Below are 12,565 nucleotides of genomic sequence, written 5' to 3'. Positions count from 1 at the left end.
TCCTGGAGTCGAGAGACACCGAGAGAACTCAGCCTTGACGGACTACTGGCGCTGCCGTAGCCCGCTCTTGTGAACCATCGTCCTGCCTGCTGGCGCTGCCGCGGCCTTCTGCAACATCCATCCTCGTCGGGACCTGCTGGCGCTGCCGCGGCCCGTTGTAACGACCATCCTCGTCGGGACCTGCTGGCGCTGCCGCGGCCCGTTGTAACGACCATCCTCACCGGGACCTGCTGGCGCTGCCGCGGACCGTACATCGACCATCTTTCCGGGACCTGCTGGCGCTGCCGCGGACCGTACATCGACCATCTTTCCGGGACCTGCTGGCGCTGCCGCGGACCGTGTACCGACCATCTCAACCGGGACCTGCTGGCGCTGCCGCGGCCCGTACCAACCAAACCACCAAGCTCGAGGATTGTGAGCTAGTCATCATCTCATCCGAACTACCTGGCTGGTAGACAGAGTGTCCCGCTACCCCTTACCCTGCTTTGAGAGACTTGAATCGAGGGGACCCCTGAGTCCAGACCTCCTTGTACCATTCAACCGTACCTTAAGAAGTGCTTATAAAGAACACTGAACCTTATCCGTGTGTGGTATCTGTCTGTGGGGGGGAAGTTACTTGTCTGTACGATCGCTGGAGACGGCTCTCCCCGGAGACCTCTCCTCCTGACCCCGGCCGACCCTCCCGGTCCGTCTACCCTTTCTAACATTGGTGGCCAGCGGCGCGATCCGAATCAACGCGTAATCGTACAGAGAGTAGCTCACCCCACGACAAAAACACGATGTCAGCCAAAGATAGCAACTCCACCGAGAAATTCCAAATGGATAAATTAGAAGAATACAACCACCGCGAACTGAGACAATTCTGCATAGAACTTGGCATTGCTACCACCGGCCTGAGTACCAAAGATGATCTAAAGCACGCCCTAGAGTCGTGGACAGAAACTGGGGTCGCCGGACCCTCCGACCAAAGCAGCATCACACCAGAGGGGAACGCCACAGCTCCCGAGGAGCGGGGAACGGGCCTCTCGCAGGAGGAGATCCAAGAAAGAGAAAGAACCAGATTGCACGAGTTGGAAATGGCACGACTCAAGATGGATGGGGAACTCAAGTTAGCTGAACAGAAACTCAACCTCGAGCATATGCGGCTCCGAGATGAACGAGAAGAGAAGCAGAGACAGAGAGAGCTGGAGGAGAAAAAAACAACGCTCGAGCACGAGCGCAAACTGGCAGAAATAGAACTTCGGAAACAGAATAAAGAACTGGGGGTGCCTGAGCGACCACACACCCCGGGGCCAATCGAGAAAAAAGTCCACATCCCCAAGGATGTTGTCCGCGAGTATGTCCGAGAAGACGACATACAACAGTGGTTTAAAGCCTACGAGATCGCCATGACCTCCCACCGGATCGACCGGAGTGATTGGGGAGCCGGACTTTGGGGGAGGTTTATCAACGAGGGTCGCGATGCCCTACTGCAGCTCCCAGATCACCAAATGTCGTCCTACGACCACATGAAGGCTGCCCTCCTCACCCGCTACGGCCTCACACCCGAGATGTACCGCCAGAGGTTCAGAGATTGCACCCGGATCCCAGGTACAACTTGGGTAGAATACGTGAACTATTTCAGCCGTGCCTTCGAGGGTTGGATAAAAAGGAGCCATGTCACCACCTACGAACAACTCTTTAACCTGATGGTATGGGAGCACCTGTCGAACAACTGCTTCGTCGAGCTCAGGCAGCACCTCCTCGACAGTAAGCTGACTGACCCCCGGCAGCTCGCCGCCGAAGCTGACCGATGGGAAAGCACCCGAGTGGGCCGGAGGGGGCCACACGAACAGAACAGAAGCAACCAAGGCCAGCACCGTCCTCGGGGAGGAGGAGGGGGCCAGGGGCGAGGGAGAGACGCCTTGCCCGCAACACCCGTGGCCAGCACCCCGCCTCCAGCCGGCCGGGGCAACCCCCCGTGGCGTCCTGGGGTCCGAGCCAACGTCACGTGCCACCGATGCCAGCGAGTCGGCCACTACGCCAATGACCCGAGCTGCCCGCAGAACCAAACACCCAAGCCCCGCCAGGTAGCTGCCGCCGCCCTGGGGGAAGAGCGATCCTCGGAGGAACCAGAGGAGTATGAGCCGGCCCAGCAAGAGTGGGAACCGGCCGCCATGGTCCTGGCGTGCTTAGGGGGAATTGACATGGTCCCGCGGGCTCCCCTACCCGCTAACACCAGGAAATACGGTCAGTGGGTGACCATTAATGGACAGCGAGCCGAGGCCTTGCGTGACACAGGCGCCAGTGTGACGGCCGTCCGCTGTCACCTGGTGAAGCCCGAGCAGATCCTGCCGAACATTCTCTGCCCCGTCCGCTCGGCAGACAACTCTGAAAGTATGTGTCAAATGGCCTGCGTCCCATTCGAATGGGGAGGGGTCTCCGGCCTGTTGAAGGTGACGGTCCGGGACGATGCCCCCGTGGACTGCCTCCTGGGGAATGACCTCGAGAGTTCCCCGTGGGCCACCGTTGAGAGAAGAGAGCACCTGGGGATGCTGGGTCTCCCGGACTGGGCCTGCATAACCACCCGGTCCATGGCCGCCCGGGCCGTCCCTCGATCAGAAGAACCAGAATGGCCAGCACCTCCGCCCCCGGTCGCCCCAGTAGAAGACAACGACGAGGCCAGCCTCCCAGACCCGACGACCGAAGGGGACGCGCAACCCCAGGACCTTCCTGACCTGGCTCAGTGGCGTCAAGAAGGGGGGCCCACCCAAGAACAGTTCCGCCAGGAACAAAAGACCTGTCCCTCCCTCGAGGGACTCCGCCAACAAGCCAGCGCCCAGAACGCAGGGGTCTCCACCGGAACTCACTGGGTCTACTGGGATAACGACCTGCTATACAGCGAGCAAAGAATCGCCGAGCTGGGGGCCGGTCGAGTACTGGTGGTACCTCTCCGCTTCAGAGACTTTCTGCTCAACCTGGCCCACGATGTCCCCCTGACTGGACACCTGGGCCAGGATAAAACGTACAGCCGCCTAGTGACCCACTTTTTTTGGCCGAAAATGAGGAACGACGTCCTGAACCACTGCCGATCTTGCCCCACATGCCAAGCTAGCGGGAAGAGTGGCCGGAAGCTGAAAGCCCCTCTGCAACCCTTCCCTGTGGTCACCACCCCGTTCGAGCGGGTAGGGATAGACATTGTGGGGCCTCTGGACCCCCGCACGGCACAAGGGCACAGATTCATCTTAGTACTGGTGGACCATGCCACCCGCTACCCCGAGGCGGTGCCCCTACGGACCGTGACAGCTCCGGTGGTTGGCCGGGCCCTAATGGGGATCTTCTCCCGGGTAGGCTTCCCCCGAGAAGTCGTCAGCGACAGAGGCACGAACTTTATATCCAAGTACATGAAGTCCCTCTGGCAACAATGCGGGGTCACCTACAGATTCACGACCCCCTATCACCCCCAAGGGAACGGACTAGTGGAGCGTTTTAACCGCACTCTCAAGGGGATGATTGGGGGATTGGAAGAGCCCCTCCGTCGCCAGTGGGATGTACTACTCCCGTGCCTCCTCTTCGCCTACCGAGAAGTTCCCCAGAAGTCCCTCGGTTTTAGCCCTTTCGAACTCCTGTACGGGCACCCTGTGCGAGGACCCCTCAGCCTCGTAAAAGAAGGTTGGGAGATGGCCCCCCTGAAGACCCCTCCAGACGTCTTCAAATACATCCTGGCCCTACGTAACCAGACCCGGCGCTTCAGAGAGATGGCCAAGGCGAACCTCGAGGCCAGCCAGGAGGACATGAAGAGGTGGTATGATCACAATGCCTCCTCCGTTGAGTTCGAGCCCGGACAACAAGTATGGGTGATGTCCCCCACCGAACCCTGTGCCTTGCAAGATAAGTGGACGGGGCCCTTCAAAGTGGTCGAGCGCAAAAGCCCCGTCACTTATCTCATCGACCTGGGGACCTCCCGGAACCCCCTCCGGGTCCTCCACACCAACCGACTCAAACCACACTTTGTGCGCTCAGAACTCAGCCTCCTGATGGCTACGGACAGTGGGGCAGAGGAAGACTCCGAACCCCTCCCGGATCTTCTGAAGACTCAGGAGAATGACGGCTCCGTGGACGGGGTCCGGCTCTCTGACGCCCTCACTCCGGAGCAACGCCAGGGCTGCCGGAACCTCCTGCTGCAGTTCGCTACCCTGTTCTCCCTCACCCCCGGGGTCACCCCTTGGTGTTTGCACGACGTGGACACCGGGGACAGTCCCCCTGTCCGACACCGGGCCTACCGCGTACCAGATCGGGTACGGGCCTGCATACAGGAGGAAGTGGCCAAGATGCTCACAATCGGGGTCATCGAGCCCTCGGACAGTCCCTGGGCCAGTCCGGTTGTATTGGTTCCCAAAGCCGCTGCCCCCGGCACCGCACCTGAACTGAGATTCTGCGTCGACTACCGGGGCTTGAACGCTGTCACCCGGACCGACGCTCATCCGATTCCCCGAGCAGACGAGCTGATCGACCGGCTGGGGGCCGCCCGCTACCTTAGTATCTTCGACCTAACAGCGGGCTACTGGCAGATCGGCCTCACACCCAGGGCTCAGGAACGGTCAGCCTTCTCTACCCCCGATGGCCACTACCAATTCAAGGTCATGCCCTTCGGCATGAAGAATGCCCCCGCCACGTTTCAACGCCTCGTGAACCAGGTCTTGGCGGGGCTCGAAGAGTTCAGCGCTGCCTACCTGGACGATATCGCTGTATACAGCCGCCACTGGCCCGACCACCTCCGTCACCTCCAAGAGGTCCTACAGGCCCTCCAGCGGGCCGGCCTCACAATTAAGGCCGGCAAGTGTCAAATTGGCCAAGGGTCTGTGACCTACCTTGGGCACCAAGTGGGAAGCGGGCTGGTGGCCCCGCTACAACTTAAGATTGCTGCCATCCAGTCCTGGCAGCCCCCCGCCACCCAGACCGAGGTCCGAGCCTTCTTGGGGCTCACCGGCTACTACCGGCGGTTCGTGAAAGACTACGGCAGCATCGTGGGGCCCCTCACGGGTCTCACGTCCAAGAACCAGCCGAGGCGGATTAACTGGACCCCCGATTGTCAAGCGGCCTTCGAGAAGCTGAAGGCCGCCCTGTGCACCGCCCCTGTGCTCCAGGCCCCCGATTACAGTCGGGAATTCGTGGTACAGACCGACGCCTCCGACCACGGCATCGGAGCCGTCCTTTCTCAGCTAAACCCCGAGGGTCATGACCAGCCGGTGGCCTTCATCAGTCGACGTCTCCTGGCCCGAGAACAGCGCTGGAGCACCATCGAGAGGGAGGCCTTCGCAGTGGTGTGGGCCCTCAAAAAGCTCCGGCCCTATCTCTTCGGTACCCACTTCCGGGTACAAACCGACCATCGACCCCTGCAGTGGCTGATTCAGATGCGGGGGGAGAACCCAAAACACCTGCGCTGGTCCATTTCCCTGCAGGGAATGGACTTCACTGTGGAGCACCGACCAGGCCAAGACCACGCCAACGCGGATGGCCTGTCCCGCTTTTTCCGCCTCGACGAAGAGAGTCCCCAAGGAGATGGGTGACTCTCCCCGCCTTCAGCTGGGGGGGACGCATGTTGGACAGGCCACACGAAGGGCTTGCTCCCTCCCCGCACGACAGGGCCCGAGCTCCGGCCCACCAGGCATAACCCACGAAAAGCACCTGTGCGGACGGATCTTCTGCCCTCGGACCTCTACTCATCACGGGGCCCAGCCCCACCGGCTCCCCCGGCCGGCTCAAGCCGCCATCTTGGGCCCTGCACCACGAGGCCGCGTGGCCTCGGCCCGACCCTAACCCCGGGCCTGGCCGGCCCCGACATCCCGGCACCACCCTCCACCCAGGAGGTGAGCGGACCACTTGGCAGGGCAATGGGAGAACGAAGTGTCAAGAGCTCTTCCCCCGCCAGGTGCCGATCGCCTCCAGCTCCCCCAGGCGCTGGCTCCACCCCCTGCTGGGTGTCTGGACACCTTCATCCCGGACCCTCCGACCTCCAAGTGCGAGGGTCCGGACATCAAAGGGCGCCTGCCCTATAACTGGGGCAGCTCCGGAGCAGGAAGGCAGTTGTATCCTGGAGTCGAGAGACACCGAGAGAACTCAGCCTTGACGGACTACTGGCGCTGCCGTAGCCCGCTCTTGTGAACCATCGTCCTGCCTGCTGGCGCTGCCGCGGCCTTCTGCAACATCCATCCTCGTCGGGACCTGCTGGCGCTGCCGCGGCCCGTTGTAACGACCATCCTCGTCGGGACCTGCTGGCGCTGCCGCGGCCCGTTGTAACGACCATCCTCACCGGGACCTGCTGGCGCTGCCGCGGACCGTACATCGACCATCTTTCCGGGACCTGCTGGCGCTGCCGCGGACCGTACATCGACCATCTTTCCGGGACCTGCTGGCGCTGCCGCGGACCGTGTACCGACCATCTCAACCGGGACCTGCTGGCGCTGCCGCGGCCCGTACCAACCAAACCACCAAGCTCGAGGATTGTGAGCTAGTCATCATCTCATCCGAACTACCTGGCTGGTAGACAGACTGTCCCGCTACCCCTTACCCTGCTTTGAGAGACTTGAATCGAGGGGACCCCTGAGTCCAGACCTCCTTGTACCATTCAACCGTACCTTAAGAAGTGCTTATAAAGAACACTGAACCTTATCCGTGTGTGGTATCTGTCTGTGGGGGGGAAGTTACTTGTCTGTACGATCGCTGGAGACGGCTCTCCCCGGAGACCTCTCCTCCTGACCCCGGCCGACCCTCCCGGTCCGTCTACCCTTTCTAACACATACCCTCTGGGTGCTGCACACAGTAACACACACTGGGTGCTGCACACAGTAACATACCCTCTGGGTGCTGCACACAGTAACACACACTCTGGGTGCTGCACACAGTAACACACCCTCTAGGTGCTGCACACAGTAACACACACTGGGTGCTGCACACAGTAACACACCCTCTGGGTGCTGCACACAGTAACACACACTCTGGGTGCTGCACACAGTAACACACCCTCTGGGTGCTGCACACAGTAACACACACTCTGGGTGCTGCACACAGTAACACACCCTCTGGGTGCTGCACACAGTAACACACCCTCTGGGTGCTGCACACAGTAACACACCCTCTGGGTGCTGCACACAGTAACACATCCTCTAGGTGCTGCACACAGTAACCCACCCCCTGGGTGCTGCACACAGTAACACACCCTCTAGGTGCTGCACACAGTAACACACACTGGGTGCTGCACACAGTAACCCACCCCCTGGGTGCTGCACACAGTAACCCACCCCCTGGGTGCTGCACACAGTAACACACCCTCTAGGTGCTGCACACAGTAACACACACTGGGTGCTGCACACAGTAACACACCCTCTAGGTGCTGCACACAGTAACACACCCTCTGGGTGCTGCACACAGTAACACACCCCCTGGGTGCTGCACACAGTAACACACCCTCTGGGTGCTGCACACAGTAACACATCCTCTAGGTGCTGCACACAGTAACCCACCCCCTGGGTGCTGCACACAGTAACACACCCTCTAGGTGCTGCACACAGTAACACACACTGGGTGCTGCACACAGTAACCCACCCTCTAGGTGCTGCACACAGTAACACACACTGGGTGCTGCACACAGTAACCCACCCCCTGGGTGCTGCACACAGTAACCCACCCCCTGGGTGCTGCACACAGTAACACACCCTCTAGGTGCTGCACACAGTAACACACACTGGGTGCTGCACACAGTAACACACCCTCTAGGTGCTGCACACAGTAACACACCCTCTGGGTGCTGCACACAGTAACACACCCCCTGGGTGCTGCACACAGTAACACACACTCTGGGTGCTGCACACAGTAACACACCCTCTGGGTGCTGCACACAGTAACACACCCTCTGGGTGCTGCACACAGTAACACACCCTCTGGGTGCGGCACACAGTAACACACACTCTGGGTGCTGCACACAGTAACACACCCTCTGGGTGCTGCACACAGTAACACACCCTCTGGGTGCTGCACACAGTAACACACCCTCCGGGTGCTGCACACAGTAACACACACTGGGTGCTGCACACAGTAACACACCCTCTGGGTGCTGCACACAGTAACACACCCTCTGGGTGCTGCACACAGTAACACACACTGGGTGCTGCACACAGTAACACACCCCCTGGGTGCTGCACACAGTAACACACCCTGTGGGTGCGGCACACAGTAACACACCCTCTGGGTGCTGCACACAGTAACATACCCTCTGGGTGCTGCACACAGTAACACACCCTCTGGGTGCTGCACACAGTAACATACCCTCTGGGTGCTGCACACAGTAACACACCCTCTGGGTGCTGCACACAGTAACACACCCTCTGGGTGCTGCACACAGTAACACACACTGGGTGCTGCACACAGTAACCCACCCCCTGGGTGCTGCACACAGTAACACACACTCTGGGTGCTGCACACACATCAGATGCCATGACAGCCCTCACTATGCACAGACTGAACTTCTGAAAACACAACAGTCACACCAGTGCAGTGCAGTACTCTCACCTACAACACCCGTCATGTGAGAGCACCAGAAAAAGGAAGCGCCCACATGCTACAGCCTGCACGCAATCCCTCTGGAGCCACCCATGGGGAACCCATTTTAATGTGCCCGGAGATCAGTTCTCTGCCTTATAACAGACGCGTCACGGGGACGGTGCAGCTTCCGTTTCTCTCTGTCTAGCTGACGTCTCTCTTGCAATCAAGGATCAGGATATCAAAGTTCACCTTTTGACTTAGTCAATGCTCTATGAACCACAGACGAAAGGACTGGACTGAGGCACCACTTCCCTTTGCTGCCCTCCTGTAAGAGTCAGTAGCAGGCTCAAGAAAACCGCTGCTATGGCCTAAGGGAAAGAGGATTTGCAGCTATGAATGAATGAATATTACGTTTCTGAAGCGCACTATCACTCGTGATTGAGCATCCTGGCACTATGCTATGGAACACTGTGAAACCCTAACGTAGACAGGAACGATTGAATTAAATAAGGGTGTGGCAGAGTGCATCGGGGCTTGGAAAAGACAGGCCTTTGAGGCTTTTTCGAAGGAGTCTTCCGTTTCCGTGAAGCGGAGGTGAGCTGGCACTTGGTTCCAGGCTTTGGTGGCCAACACCGTACGGGACTTTCCTTCTCGAGGTTTTAGTCTCAAGGGGGGCGGCTTCAGAAGGGTTGCATTTGAGGATCTCAATGTTCTCTGGGTCTTATAAGGATTGAATCTGGACGTGAGGCTGGTGGCCTTGGAGGCTCAAAGACTAGCAACAGGTTCTTGAATAGGATTCTTTTGTGGATTGGCAGCCAGTGGAGTCTTTTTAGTGCAGGCAGTGCGGAGCTCCGCTTAGGAAGCTGTAACACCACCCTGCCTGCCACGTGTTCGAACATCTGCATCCTATGGATTTGCTGCTTGGAACAGTCGCATATAGACTGTTGCAGTAGTCAAATCTCGACGAAACGATGGCTAATCTACAGTTTTCCTAGCTGTAAGGGGAAGAGTGGAAAACAAATTTGAGGGATTTGGTTAAGCTGAAACACATCCCTGCTACCGCCATTGCTTGAGGTTGGAAGGAGCATCCAGAACCAGTGCACAAACATTTCAGAACCCTGAAGGTAAAGCAGTTTCAGTCTCACTGCGGGGGCTTATTCTGCCCAAGGAGCCTAGGCAACAAGAAAGTGCTGGCGCCTTTGCTGAGCCGACTCAAGGTGTCAGCATTGTGCAGTCATTCCTGCAAACTCTCCTTGTTGCCCTTTGCACCACTACTAGGCAGAGGCCCAAAAGCTGGAATCAGCTCAAGTGAACTGCAAGTAAGCCAGTTTTCCTGGTGGGTCACCAAGGTGCTCTACTCATAAACATTCCCCTCTTCAGCCCCAGAGAACTCCTGGGGCATCTCCACCAAGATGCACAAACTGCCCACCTGCCATACTTCAACCTGGATTGAACTATGTGAGCAAGGTTCCTCTGCAGAAGACGGGCCGTTACCAGATCTATTTCACTCAAACACCTACTGTGAGTGGAGCTCATGGTCGGTTGGCACAGACTTAAGATGACATGCCAAGAAATGATATTCCTGCAACTGACATCAGAGCTCCCAAAGAAACATCCTTGGCTGGTCGCACATCAGACTGACTGCAGCTGCCCCCAGGCTGCATACAGGGCTGCTTCAAGCATTCGCCTTTTTCTCCCAGTGCACAACACATAGCAATGCACTGCAATGACTTGTTGTTATTGAATCCTCTATCACACTGATACATGCAACACGCTTGCGTATCTAAACATGTTTGTGTTCAGCACAGTTGCATGTGGCCATAGGCAGAAGAGCGCCCATACAGAAGTACCTATGAGTTCCTATTTAGGTCTCGCCTACGTAGTGCGCATGCGCTGCATAGAAGGAGACCTTTAGGAATCGATTCAGTTTTTGGCCCAAAAACGTGCACGCGTTGCACTGCTTTCAAAGGCAACGCGTGCACGTTTGGCGATTCCCTTGCGGGAGCAATCTTTGAAACCATATGTTTGTAATTAACAGATGGTCCCTGCTCGCTCCCGCAAGGGAAACAGGCGCAGGACCCCTCCTCTCTCCCCTCCCCCTGCTGCCCCCTCCTCTCCTCATCAAACTTGTGAGGCACGTGCGCTTGTTTTTTGTAGGCAGTTCGCAGTGCTCACCCGGGCTTCATCTTTGCTCCGAGGCCGTTCAGTTGTCAGGCTGCAGGGCACGCTGTCCCCTGCCTGTCCTTGCTGCTACCGTATCCTCTGGCAACTCCGCAGAAGCCACAAGCCACCCTGCCAATCCTGGCACCAGTGCTATGTACTGCCATATGCCAGGGTGAGAGGCTGTTGCAGGGATTCTGCGTATGCACAGAACTATGCGCAGGAAACCAGGACCTCAGAGAATTGTGGTGTACCAGAAACTCCCCTCAGAACCAAGAACCCCATATCCGACTAGCTTAGTGTCCCATTCGTTAGCCTAGATCTAGCTAGGCGGTCCCAATGTATAGACAAACCAGAACATGCGACTTAGATATTTCTCAGGAGTGGTGGGAATCCGAAATACCTGTTTGTACTTATTTAGCAGTCCACAACAGAATAATACAGACACGGTAAAGTTTAAAGAGTTTATTTTATAAACCTCGTGTCCTAAGATGCAGTACTTTGGCTAACACTTGCAGACAAATGGTTAAGATCAGAACCATCAGCATTGTTACAATACCATACACAATGAAAGGAGCAATCATAATAATAATGACAGTGGTATGCAGCCACACTCCTTTCTCTAGCAACTAATAAATTATTATTAGACTAATAGAAGGTCTCTTAGGCTAACAGGGGGGACCCCATACCGTATAGATCAGCTTAGTAGAATCACATCACAAGATCAGCTGGGCTCTCTCATGCATCAGCTCTTCTGTTCGAATGCATCTAAAACATTCTGTCCTGTAATATTAAAGGCACTTTTCCTTCAGATATTGGCAGCTGCATGTATGATATGTCTAGAAAGTGGTATGATCAATCTGAACACAACACTCTGCACCGTCTAGTGTCCTAGACTTGTTCTTTACATGATGTACAGACGAAGGTCGCAGCACAGTGTTAAGAATGTTAAACAATAAACTGTTATCCTGTAAGGCAAAGTCGAGTAAGCATTTCTAAAATGAATAACATATAACAACAGTGTCGCGTGCAAAGCAGCAGAAACGGCAAGCTGGCTTTCTAACAGTTGGCTCGGTTATGCTAACTTAGTGTTGTAAATAGGGAGTGGCAAACCCACACTACAAGGCAAGGGAACCGCACAGCTGTTCAATTCAGCATCCATGCCTGGGACCAGTTAGCGTGCCAGGCTGGTGCCTTCACTGCGGCCTCCAGCTGTCTGTGGTGGGTGCACCCCGAACTGGACTCCGCGTGCACATCCCCATCGATACATTCTCACCGGACTCCAGCTCATCTCTGTGGGACCCCGGCTGGCATCATCTCTACTGCACCGTGATTGGCATTTCCCTCGGGAAACAAACTAACATAAACCCACCGTCTGTGCTGGTGCTCGGCTGCAATGCCCAGAGTGCGAGTGCCCTAGTTGGCATGCACCCACTTGGCGTGACAGGCATCTTTGCCAACAGCTGGTACATCACGGCAGGGGCCCGAATGGCACATTCCACAGCGCTGGCCTTCACCACCAGCCTCTAAGAGACACAAGGCCCCTCAGGCCTCGTCCAAGAGGGCGGAGAACCGCCGGGGAGACCTTGTGAGGGTTTCACTAGTGTGTGACAAGCAGAGAACGACGGAAGCGTCGAAGGATAGCACAGGCTGCCGTCCTAGCCAGCTCCAGTTCGCACAGCCATTAATCACGCACAGGTCCAGTAGGTGCCCAGGCCCAAAGACACGGCCAAGCTCTACGGAAGACTGAGTGGGTGGGTGAGGGGAGGGATGAGGGGAGGTATGAGAAAACGGCAATGTTATAGTCAATACATGGACAAGGTTCAAGCAGAATACTTACTCAGGAGCGTTCTTTAAACAAGCACACTGTAAAAATGCACACAAG

Source organism: Triturus cristatus, chromosome 10 (genome assembly GCF_964204655.1).
Source record: "Triturus cristatus chromosome 10, aTriCri1.1, whole genome shotgun sequence".
Lineage (NCBI taxonomy): Eukaryota > Metazoa > Chordata > Amphibia > Caudata > Salamandridae > Triturus > Triturus cristatus.
The sequence above is the reverse complement of the archived record's forward strand: the minus strand, read 5'-3'. Positions refer to the sequence as shown.